Raw genomic sequence first — 12,877 nt, forward strand, 5'->3', positions numbered from 1 at the left:
TTTGGCACATATTAAAGTGACAAGAACCTTGAAGTTATATTTAATAATAAAAGTAGTCTGCATATTCCCATAGGTTATATGTATTATCTATCAATTCTTGCACATAGAGATCAAGCATCAGTAAGAAATATTTTATTTTAAAATGATGCAAACTGGTCTCAACGCAAACAGAGGCGCTGAAAAAAAGATTAAGCTTTTGAACATTGCCCAAGTACTGAGTTTTAAGATGACAAAATGTATAAAAAATCATTATATAATGATGACAATTGTGCAAGATTGAATCTAATGCCCAGTATAGTTACTGTTGTCATCTTCAACTTCAACATAAAGGCAAAACTCTTACAATTCTCAGTTATTCAGGTAAATTGCTTTGATATTCAAACATAGTTTCTGGAGAACTTTCTTTTTCTTCCTCCATTTGCAAGGCAAACGTTTTTTTTCTCAGCTCAGACAAATCACTCTAACATCACTGGGCTGATCTTAATTTCCATTAGGAGGGAACGGTACAGAAACATTGAAACCATTTTGAGATTATACAAGGGCTTATTTCCTTCACAATACTGATCTGGAGACAATACTGGTTTGATTAGATGGTATTTGCCTGTAGAAATTTCTTGCACAGTTTTAGTGTTCTGAAGCACTGAAATGAAATATTCTTGAATAAAAACAATACTTTTAAAAGACTTTCAGGGAAGAAAAGAATCTTATCATTCCATAAAATTCATGCTGGAAGTAACGGGTATGTAACATTATATAAGTTTGCATTACATTATTCTGAAAAAGAAATGAAGATTTTCAGGGAAAGAAAATTCCGTACATAGATATTACCTTTCCTACACAATTTGACTTTCTCACATATGGTAGTAGAAGGTATTACATTTTTGTAAAGATAATGTTCTTATGCTTACAGTGCTGTATACTAAGGGTGTCCTGTCTGTTTAGTTACACCATAACAATCATTCTCAGATGCGATACAGGTATTACAAATTACAGGTTTCTACTAGTGTCAGTAGAAAGCCAGATCAGGCAATTCGGTCTTAAAAGAGGTAAAGTTTAGTTGCTTTGAGGTGTGATGCTTTAAATAGGCTGTAATGTGCAATGGTAAAGGTTTGCAGATTGATAGGAAAGAACTGTGGTTTAGAAGAAATTATTTTAGCTAAAGTTTATTTTATACAGGGTGTTTTATCATTTATTGAACATGCAGTCAACAGGGTAGGCAGGTATATTAAATAAATAAGAAAAAAGTAAATATATTGCTTATTATATTTTTGACAGTATAGTTGTATACTGAATAATTTATTAAGATATCTGCTTTTTATCCCTTCTACCTTCCAAGAGTTCTTTATCACTCAGTTTTGTAAAGTGATATGCACTGGTAAGACCATAACATTCATTAAGGTATTTGCATTCTTTACAGAGGAAACAGCTACCAGTAATCAAGAGGTATGGATTTGGCTTTGTGCATGTGTGTGTGTGTGTGTGTGTGTGTGTGTGTGTGTGTGTGTGTGCATGTGTGTGTGTGTGTGTGTGTGTGTGTGTGTGTGTGTGTGTGTGTGTGTGTGTGTGTGTGTGCGTGATTTAGGAAAGCTTAGCTTTCTCACATCTTTAATATATAGTAGATCCCTAAAATGGGAATGCTAAATATTTCAACTTATAAGGTTATGGGGAACGTTAGTTTATTTATATTTCCAAAATAGTTTAGAATTTGTAAGAAGGTATCATTTCTGTTCTCCATGCAACTTCTAAATATAAAAATTGAATTTGTTTAATAATATTAAATAAAACTGGAAGATAAGTCATAAATTTGGCAATTCACACAACAGAAACACTAATTTACCATTTTGTTGCACAACTAGTTTTCTCATTACAAAACACTGCTTCTACAGTCACTTTTTCCAGACCTGCAACATGGAAAACCTCATAAGCACATGTTACTGTTAAAAATTCACTGGCAGTATTGAAGTAGTACTACGCTTAGGTTGATGGCAATATGCAAAACTATCATCTACTATATATCAAATCCATTTCCTGTATAACAACAGATTTTAATTTGTACTAGGTCAATTTCTCATTGGTAGAAAAAATCACACCTACCTAACATTGTGCTATTAAACATTTTTAAACAAAACTCAGATTCCATATATTTCTATTTCCTTCCATATTTTGTGATAAAAACAACTGAGAGCCTATATAAAGAGTTTATTACTATTTTTATCTCTTACTGAGCAATAGATCTGTTTCAAAGCAGTAAAATCCATCTACAGCTGCTGCTTTTATTTTTTCCTACGGAAATGAAAATTAAAACTATTGTCTTTCATTTTCATGACATATTTAAGTTCTCATTGAAGAGCAAAGCCCTGATCTCAGAAAGGAAGTGTAATGTGAATGCTTTCTCAGCAAAATTTAACAGTTTTTGCACCACCAAGGCTGTTTTTGGATAGTTGTTTTTTCAATTATTTTTTCCTCAGACAAAACATTTGATGAGACACAAAGTTGCAAAATTTTACTATTTTTAATGATCACAGAAGTATCATCAAAATCATTGCATAGTTGCCCAAACTCCCACCCGCTACATTTCTGTATTCTTCAGTTTGAACAAACTCTTACTTTTGATCTCTGTCTCTTTCTCAAAAAACATTCGTTTCCAGATTTTTCCCATGCTGTTATTGACCACAAGCTAATTAGATGGGATGGAATATACTTCATTCACTTATATGGCAGCAGAAAGTGACTGATAGTCTCAGCTTTTAACAAATGCTGATAGATGACACCCAGCCTCTGATAATTTATTTGAAGAACAGCAAAGTACACTATTTCTTTCATGACCTTCAAGGTATATCTTCACGCCTGTGTAAGGCCTACATAAGCCTTCACTGGTCTAAAGGTTGCTGCCACTGATAACACGATTTCATCTTGCCTATAGTCTGCTAACTCTGTAATATTGTTTTTCCTTGTTTGCTGAAGTCATGGAACTCTCCTGAAACACAACTAAAATGAAAATTATGTACTGTGAAGAAAAATGTTTTGATAAAGGATTGCAAAATCAGAAATGGGAAACAGAAGTACTGATTTTAATTACATCAATTTTTTATCCATGCAGTTTAAAATAGCCCAACTAAGATGCGTGCTACATTAAACTTCGATGTAGTTTTTGAGAGTGTAATCTTTCCAGACAAAAAAGCTGTTTTTTTTTTCTAGAGCTCACTTTTTACTCATGAAAACAGACATCTGCAGCTTTATGACATCCTTTGAACTAGATCAAACTTGAAGACATAGTACATATTATTTCAGTAAAAAAGTTACAGAGTGTATTTATTCCTGTATTATTGATATTATCTTTGAATTTTTTTCTTAATACAGATGATTTTTCAAACGTAAGTGAACATGACTGATTTCAAACAAAAGAAAAACCCACTGTTACTTCAGAGTTGCGGTCCAATGACATACAAAGTACATTATGTGGCTTTTAAGTTATATGCATTAAGGTCAAAGGTTCCATTTAAAACTGCCGTTAGTTGCTGTGCTCAGATCTGATTTTTACACTTTATTAGGGTTAAGTGACAACACTTGTATTTTTTTCTCCTTGCCAATTTTTACAAATGAAGGTAGAAAAATATTTCACACCAGTACACTGACTCAGAAAACCCTGTATGTTCCTTCACAGTGATGAGCTCTGTGCAGTAATGAATCCCCACAATTACAGGTGAAATTCAGATTTATTACTAGTCTTCCGTAAGATGCATTATCCTAAGGGCAACCAAAGGAAGAAAGGAAGTCTCTGCATGCATTGCATTGGTTCATATATAGTGTGCCAAGACTATACTCCAACATACACCTACATGCACCTTAAATATCACCAGTTCAAAATACATCTAGGGATAATGGAATAGATAGTTGTTGAGAGCTGCCCCTTCTGGTTCTGAAGGGGTGAAACTTGCTAGGAAAATACCTTCCTCCTTCTTACATTAGTTTTTCTCTATTTATGCCCCCTAACTTTCCTCTGTGGGCGTACTGTTTGGGCTTACATGAGTCCTAAATGCAGAGCAACTTACATACACCTCCTCCCAAGCTCTATGAGTCTCTGTTTGTATAGGAACTCGTAACAGGTATACAACTTGTTTTTCCCAGAAGAACAATTAAAACATTTTCAGTAGCAGAATTATAAGAAACAAAGGATGAATAGCACATACACTTGTTTATTTATGTCTGTCCTTTCTGGCATACAAATTTTTAAGTTTTGGTACAAAGCAAAGGCAATTATGCCTGGGAAAAAATAAACTGATAAACATTTTCAGAAAAATGAAATAAGGAGTCTGAATGTAACTGAGACAATCAGCTCTTTAGAATTGCAGTAAATACTTGAAATGTTATTTTTGCATTGGTCTCCTGAACATTTCCCTCTAATTTTCCTCATTTGATCCAACCTATGTCAGTGGAAAGTTGTTAAACCAAAGTTTTTGCCATCTGTCTAATGGCTGGTCTCTGAATAGAACTGATGAGCACAGTTCATTTCCTGTGGGACACTTAATACAGTGTAAGATCATGCTCTCATCTGAAACAAATCAGCACCCTAACTGGTAGCCTAAGCAAAGGCTCCAGAATAGTTCTATCCTTTAAGTGGCACTTAAAATCTGAAGGCACAGCAAGCTTTTACATATGCTGTAGTTCTTCACATATATAGATATACAAATACAGTTTTAGTTTAAAATAAAATACATGTGGGATGTGTGCATAAAAGTCTTAATACTACCTCTCATTGCAATTTCCTTACAAACCCCTAGTACTTTTAACATATATTTAAATATTGTTATAAAATAAAAGGCTGTAGTGTGTATTGGATTAAAGAGTAACATAAATCTTCAATACTGCCAATAGATTTTTTTTTTCCTTAATGATACTGTCAACATTCATTAATATTTTAGGTAAATAGCAAACACTATTCTTGTTAAAAGAAAAATTACTGGAAGGTTACATTCTCTCCTATATATTCACCTACAAACCCCCAGAAAAGAAGATCTTGAATACATGGCACAACAAATGTAATTCATCATTTTGGTATGAAGAAGAAGAAATTCGAAGAAACAAAAAATCAGCATTGCAACATTGAGCTGGGTTGTCAGGCTTATGAGGCTTACTGCAAAATACAGACCAAAGCTCTTACAGTACTGGCAAAAGCTAAGACGCAGCTAACATACATTTGGAGGGAAAAGAAATAGAGTTTTTTCCTTCTTCTTCTTCTTTCTCAAATAGTGATTAGACTGGAAGATTAGCCGCTCTGGGATTTTTCAGCCAGCAGTAACAGATGGCTAAGTTAGTTATGAACCACTGAGGGGGCTGGAGAGTTGATTAGGAAGACTGACTGAATGCATGTATCCCCAAACTGGCAGAATGCCTAGTAAAAGCAGTGACCCATCACTTGAGTATGTCTTTAAAATATTATGTGGACAGTTATCTTCCAAAAAAAAAAAAAAAAGAGTTTACTCTGCTTACTTTTTTAAAAAAGGTTTTGGTTTACTCTGCTTACTTTTTTAAAAAAAGTTGTGAGATAGAAGCAACTTCACAATTCTCAATCCCGTTTATTTCTGGTATGGTTTCTTTTCCTCTCTCTATCATTTTAGGGTGGGCTTTAACTCCAAGAAAAGGAGTAAGTTTGAATTCTTTAGTCAATTTTTTGGGGGAAAAAAATAACCCCTCCCTTTTCTTCCTTTAAAAAACAGTGTTTTACTTCTGTGATTATCGTATAAGCTTATTTTAATCATCTGAAAGGAAGGAGACTGGCACTGTTCGTTTTCAACTTCTATCTCAATGAACCATTGGACACAATGTTTATCTTTGGAAAATGCTGTCTTCAATTTTAAATTAAAGTGCTAGAAGTAGATGAAGAAGGTTAGTATTTTATTCTAGACTAAATGTTGTCCTAGACCACCGGCATTCAAAATTATAAACTGTATTGCTATTCCTCGGGGACCAGATACCTCCATTATTACTCACGTATCTTCTATTTCCTGCAACCATTAATTTCTTTTCCCAAAGCATTAATCTATATGAAGGCAGTAGAGTTTAGTACTTTGAAAATATGAATACCTCTTACACCTAGGAATACATTATTCTAAAAGGAAATATGGTCACATCTTTGACTAATGAAACTTCTCACTGCTCAGTTTGCATCTTGTCTTTGTTCTGTGGGTAACACCAGTGCAAATGATTGATTGTATATAGTCTAAAACCGTTAAATAGCAGCAGTAATAGTATGCAGTTCAATTTTGCACCTGTCACTAGCTTCCATGTAGGTGAAGGTGGTTCTCTAGCAGTAGATTTTTATTTCTAAACACATAACAAAAACTGCTAGAATTAAACAAAAAAGCAATACAACCTGAGAAAATGCTTTATGAGTTTGTTTTAATTTTTGCTGTTATTCCTCACAACTCCATGTAGACATTTAGAGGTAGAATTTTGCCTCTTCGCATACATCTAAAATAATCTCTTTTTAGGCAGGATAATTAACCTAAGCAAAGTGCTGCTCTAATACAGTATCTTTCTCTGTTTGAAATTTATTTGAGCTGGCTTATTAGTTTAGTGTAAAGGCACCCTTTCGGCGTATGTGTCCTCACACACACTGTCTGTGCCGGATTCAAGCTCATTGGCTTTACAAAGCAAAGACACGATCTCACTGTTCCTCATGAGATCAGTATGGTTGCTATACCTTGGGCACAGGGAGCATAGACATTCTGGAAGTTCAACAGTATCTACTTTGAGCAGAGTCTGTTGCATGAGTTTATTAAATTATCATATCTCAAAGATCACTCTTTTTTTTTCCTTTGTTCTTTTTTTTTAGTTAGGTAGCAAAGGCTACTTGGCAGAATGTTCTTTTTTATTCCTCCTAGAGTTTTCTACAAGTTGGCATCCTGCTGGGTGACAGAGCATTGGAACAGGTTGCCCAGAGAGGTGGTGGAGTCTCCTTCCCTGGAGATATTCAAAAGCCGTCTGGATGTGATCCTGGGCAATATGCTCTAGGTGACCCTGCTTGAGCAGGGAGGTTGGACTAGATGATCTCCAGAGGTCCCTTCCAACCTAAACGATTCTGTGATTCTGTGTGATTCTGTGCTGCCATGAACCATGAATGAATCCTGGTGTATGTTAGCAATCAGGGATGACATAAAATTAAATTTCCTCCAAATATCACTTTTCCTCTGTCTTTCTATAGAGCTCTCTCTGTCTAACATGGTGCAAAACACCCAGAATAAAAAATATCTTTCAGATACAGAATCCGTGTTGCCTTTGAAATAAATGTCTTTTTGAAGTAAGTTATTCTTTCATACCAGCTTTCTGATTTTAGACACACAAATTCTTTAGTCTTTCTATCTAGTAGACAATTAAAAGGTCCTGAAGCATTCTCAGGAGATGTTCTTGCACAAAGATACTCGTTGGAGTCTGCCGGCATTTGTTTTGAACCTTTTACCCCAATGCTCCTTTAACTCCACAAATACCTATACAAATAACTATGCTTAATATAATCTCCCAGGAGAAGCACCTATATTAATCAGCCATGTTACATGTCCTCAGCTAATACTGCCTAGTTGTAGCTAAAAGTGCATTGTCTCAGACCTCAGTAATTTGCAGGAATCGGTCTTCGAACAGCAATAGCTCATATTTGCTGCAAGTCATATCCCAGCTTAGCTCTAACACTCTAAATTTGCATAATATTTTCCATAATGTAGTAAAAAGTTATGTGGCCTTTGAATATTTGGATGGTGTAATCAGTTACAAGAATTTTTGTTTCTGGGTATTTGACAGTGGAATGGTTAGATACAAGGAAGAATAAGGTCAGATACTAAATAATATCCATATATAGTGTCAAATATTTTTGAAAAGTTTTTTTAGAAATAGATTTAATTTAAGGAAAAAATATCAGTTTTCAGAGAGATTTTTGTTAAAAATTCAGCATAATACTCTTATTCAATTCTCTTTTTATGTTTCTGAATTTTTTGTTTTAGTTAACAAATGAAACTATAAATACTTAGATACAAAGATCCTTTTCAGTCACTCTTTTAAAAATAAACAATTAAAAAAAAATATTAAAAATGGATCACATTAGTAGGCAAAAATAGATATATTAAAAGCACATTTAAACTCGTTGTGGACTTTACAGTATAAAAGAATATAGGTAAAGTTTTTAGTAAAATTCAGCTGTACCTTAAATAGTAATCCCTAGCGAACAGCAGTTTGCAGAATGTACTGATACTGTTTAAAAATTTTTGAATTCTCAAAAATATTTTTTGGGTCAAAATTTTCCATCGGAATATTTTCGACTTGGTAAAAACTAATAACATTCCCTTGACATGTGACTAATATGTTTTGTTTGTCTTCCATTTCTAGAAACGGCATAAAATAACTTCTGGCTGGCTACACCAAATATAAGTGATAATAAATGCGTCCAGTGACCCAGACCCAGTAAAGCTCCTCTTTTGGACATTACTGCACTCTGGAAGCAACAGCTGCACATTAAGTTATATAACGGACAGCCAAACCCAGCTCTACTCAAAGTTTCCTTTGTGTTGTGTATCAAAAAAATGGACCATTCACAGTGCTACCAATCCGTCAGGCACAGGCACAGGTCTGACTCTGCAGTTCGGGGGTTTTAACTTAAGCACGCTGATCGATCAGACTGACTGTGCTTAAATTCAAATACCACTGATGTCACATGAAAAAACATTGTGGCGACTCAGATACTTCAAGTGTTACTTTCGCAGTATGAACTTTCCCTTTACAGCTGGTTAACTCCTTCTCCGGGACAGGGGAGACAAAAAAGAAAAAAAGAGAGGGGAGAAAGGCACGTAGCCCTCCCCTGAGGGGGCTCCCAATGCCAGGTGCTCCGCTCTTCCCCAGGCAGCACACACAGATTGCAAAGGTCTCTCTTATTCCCTTACTTCCAGAACATAACAAAAATATTTCCAGAAAGAAAATCCTGCAAAAAGCTGTATTGGATATAACGTGCAGGGCCGGGGTGGCGGGGGCCGCAGGAGCCGTGCTGTGTGGGAGGCGCCGTGTGCTGCCCTGGGCCGGTCATGGCCGGTTCCAGCCGGCTCCAACAGCGCTGCCAATGCTGCCAGTGCCCCATGGGTGCCTGCGCTGCTGTGGGGCAGAGGAGAGACTGCGGCGGCTCTGCTCAGGCGGAGAGAGGGGCAAACACCACGGGGGAGACACTGGGAGATGCAGCGGGAGCACAGGGGAGACACGTTAAGAGACAGGAGGAGAAACGGAGGAACAAGGCAAATAGCTTTTCATCTCAGAGACTCTTCGGAAAGGAAAGTTTAGACATTAGGGAACTTTAAGACCAATATGAACTGCCTTTAAATTGTCCGCTTCCTCAGATTTAGGTGGCTTGTGCAAAGGGATATGCAGGGTGGTATTTTTAGGGAAAGAAATCTAAATAGTACCAGTTTAGTTACCTCATAGGAAGTGGGTGCTAAAAAACAACAAAATGCAATTGAAATGAAACTTAGATTTTCCTAGCTGCCCCTTTCCTTTGGTTCAAAAAGGTTTTATTTTATTTTCTACTCACGTACTTAGAGATCTATTTCTGATGTTATTCCTCTTGAAGAACTCCCATTTTTTCTGAGTTCTGTGTAGCACACTGAAGAATGAGGTTAAAAGCAATTTAACATCTGCAACACATCTAATTTTTGGGCCATATTTTTGTTGGTTATTTGGACTAATGTAGGCCCTGCCTTTAGCCTCTAAGCCTGTGAGACATCAGAAGTGGAAAGAGAAGAATCGAGACATATTAGAAAGGTATTAGGAGAAAATGTGCAGTGTATTATGATAACATACAGGTTTTAAATTGTGAACCTGAAACAATTTTGAAAGGCTTAGGAACTTCACTGAGGGCTTGAGGGTACTGTAACCCCGTCGAGTTTGGTACCTTTCCACTTGGCATGTATTTAATGAACAAATTACACCTTTTGGGTTTAATTAGTGGTAAAAGTGATGACTAAGTGTTGTTTTTCTGACAAAACATGACATGTCTATCAGGAACTTAACGTTTCATTTTCACCTTTTTATTTCTTACTGTTTTTCTCAGTTTGTGTTAGACCTTGTCTTCAGTGAGATACAGGTCAACTATTAACAAGAAATATGGTTTTGTATTGCACTAAATATATATAGTTGTTAATAACAATGGAAAGCCGCATACATCACAGAAATTACCTGATTTGTTTTGATTAAAATCCTCTTGATGTGTAGTTTACTCAGAACATTGCTATTTGAATTCAGGTATACAGATACTGGCATACTATTCGTTAAATAAATGTAAATAAAGGCTAGTGGAAACAGTAAACATGCTATTGGAAACTATTTAAAGATTATTTAATTTGTAAACATTATTTGATTCATCATAATGACCAAATTGTGAGCAGTAGGCAGCAAAGTGTTTTTCTGTGTTTTTTGCTGATGAAGAAAATGATCTTTCAGTAGCAATTTACCTGGTAAAAGTCTGGGGGCTCAGTGGCTAAAAAAATAATATTGTCCATTACAATGAAAATGCATATAGGTGTGTGAGCATATATACACATATATATTTGTATATTCATACCTTTTCCTTTCTCAGAAATAGTATGCTATGTTTTACTTTTTTTTCTCTCGATTTGTATCAACTTTCTCTTGTAGTAAACACATTAGAATAAAAGGCTTTTAGGATTAGGTTTAATTTGTTTTTAACATTGCTTATGCAACTTTGCTCCATGGAAACAATTATTGATAATGGGTCCATATTAAAAAAAGAGAGAGAGAGAGAAAAGAAGAAAAAGCAGTCATCAAAATGCAGGTTAAGATCAAATTGTGCTTATCATACTGGCAGATTTCTGCTTCATTTTGCCTAGATTAAATGAGAAAAGTACTAATTAGAAAAACGATCTGTTCAGTATGTTTATGGAAGCCATCTTTACACAGATATCTGATTACCATAAATACTAGCTCAGAACTGCCGGAGGAGTATCTGAATGAGTTCAGTTCTGTAAGCTGCCAACACAACTATATCTATATGTGAAAAGGTGGTAGTGTTATCTGTGTTTTAAAGACATAAAGGTAAACACAGATGCTAACATTCACCTGTTCAATGTCAAATCTGTACTTTAGACTGTGTAGTCAGTGGTGAGAAGTAGGCACTTTTATAACAGCCTTTATCTCATCTTCTTAGAGGTGTTTTAAACAGGTGACGTGACTTGTGCCCTAGCAGTGTATTAGTATGTATGTATTGTATTAGTATTAGTAATGTATTAGTAATCCTCATTCCTTTATCATTATGTTATGTGTATGTATATGTGTAGAAATGTATAGTATTGCAAGTTTGGCTCTACAGAGTAGAGTGAAAAATAATCTGGGACAGTATACATACAATGTGATTCAAAGAGATATTTTCTTGCTGTAAGGTAAATTCTCTTTTTTTTCTTCCTTTTTTTTCCAGAAAATTGGTGAATCAATTGAATCAGTCAGAATTTGACATGGACTTCAAGGGGAAGAGGAAAGGATTTCACCTTCTAGTTTTAGAAATATTACAGACAACACTTCAGAAACTGCTTTTCAATGAGAAAACATAAAATTCTAACAGTACTTTAACATTGATTTTTATCCATTGTTAAAGTGCAGGTATAAAGCCTATTTTTAGCCATTGTGAGTGTCCATTAAAAGTTATATTTGTAATGTCATTTTTTCTTGGGCAACTATGACCGCTTCTGTCAAATCCTGTCACTGTAGTTTGAATAATTATACAATCTGGATTTTCCCTAAATACTATGTATATCTTTAATTCACTCAGCCGTGTCAGGATCATTTGATAGGCATTTTATACCTAAAGAATCTTTATGATAGAGAAATGCATACTCAAGATGCACCATCAGATGACTCTTTAAAATCTTTAAAATCCTTTCTTAAAAACAATAATAAAAATATCAGCTTTATAAGCAGCTCTGTGAGGTTGAGATGGTCTACAGATCATTTCATGTTGTTACTTCCATCACAATAAAAGAAAGATTTGTCAGTCCCCTACTGTTAGCATGTACTTCCACTTCACTGATATTGCAGAAAAAATATATGTATTTTATTCTCCAAACCATTAACAGCAATTCATGAATGTGAATACATGAACTAGGTTGCAAGTTTATCCAGTGGCTCTAAGTCCAAAGAACATGCATAGTTTATGTTTGCTTGCACAAGTTAAAAATAAAACTTTGCAAGGTGTACGCAGATGTGTTCTTAAGTGCCCTGTGTAAGTAGGCAAAGGATGAATATTCCTATTTAAGAACAAACTCTTTGTAGAGGGCTTAATTACTACTGAGAATTGATACTGCTTCAGAGGTATTTGTCACCCATGTATGTAATCCATATTTCAAAATTATTCAAAGTAGGGAATATGTTTGTCAAAATATGTTACTGTGACCACAAGGTGGGCAAGAGAGGGTCAGACAGTGGTGAGGAGAGACACTCAAAAGTTCATGAGGGGTTAAAAAGGATAGATTTAATAAAGGAGTTATTTACACTCCAAGCTGTAAGGGGAACCCCGGGAGCTGCATGGAAAGGTCGCTCATCAGGGGTCGGTAAATGCACGGATAGGACACACGGGTCAGACGCCCAGGTGGGCCTCCCCTTGTTGCATTCTAAGGGCCTTTTAAATCTACTAGAACTATTTCTTTACCTCTGCTGTGCTAACCTTGAGAAACTACTGTCCTGGAAGAAGCTAGGCATTGCTGACAAAACGAAATGTGGCCCTAATGGAAATGTGGTCAGTGTGCAGTTTCACATGTTGCACCTGCTGTCACGTACTCTGCCAGTCAGTGACTGCTTGCCAGATCTTCTGCAGGTGTTCCTCACTACAGTTACCATG

Source organism: Struthio camelus, chromosome 3, assembly GCF_040807025.1.
Source record: "Struthio camelus isolate bStrCam1 chromosome 3, bStrCam1.hap1, whole genome shotgun sequence".
Taxonomy (NCBI): Eukaryota; Metazoa; Chordata; class Aves; order Struthioniformes; family Struthionidae; genus Struthio; species Struthio camelus.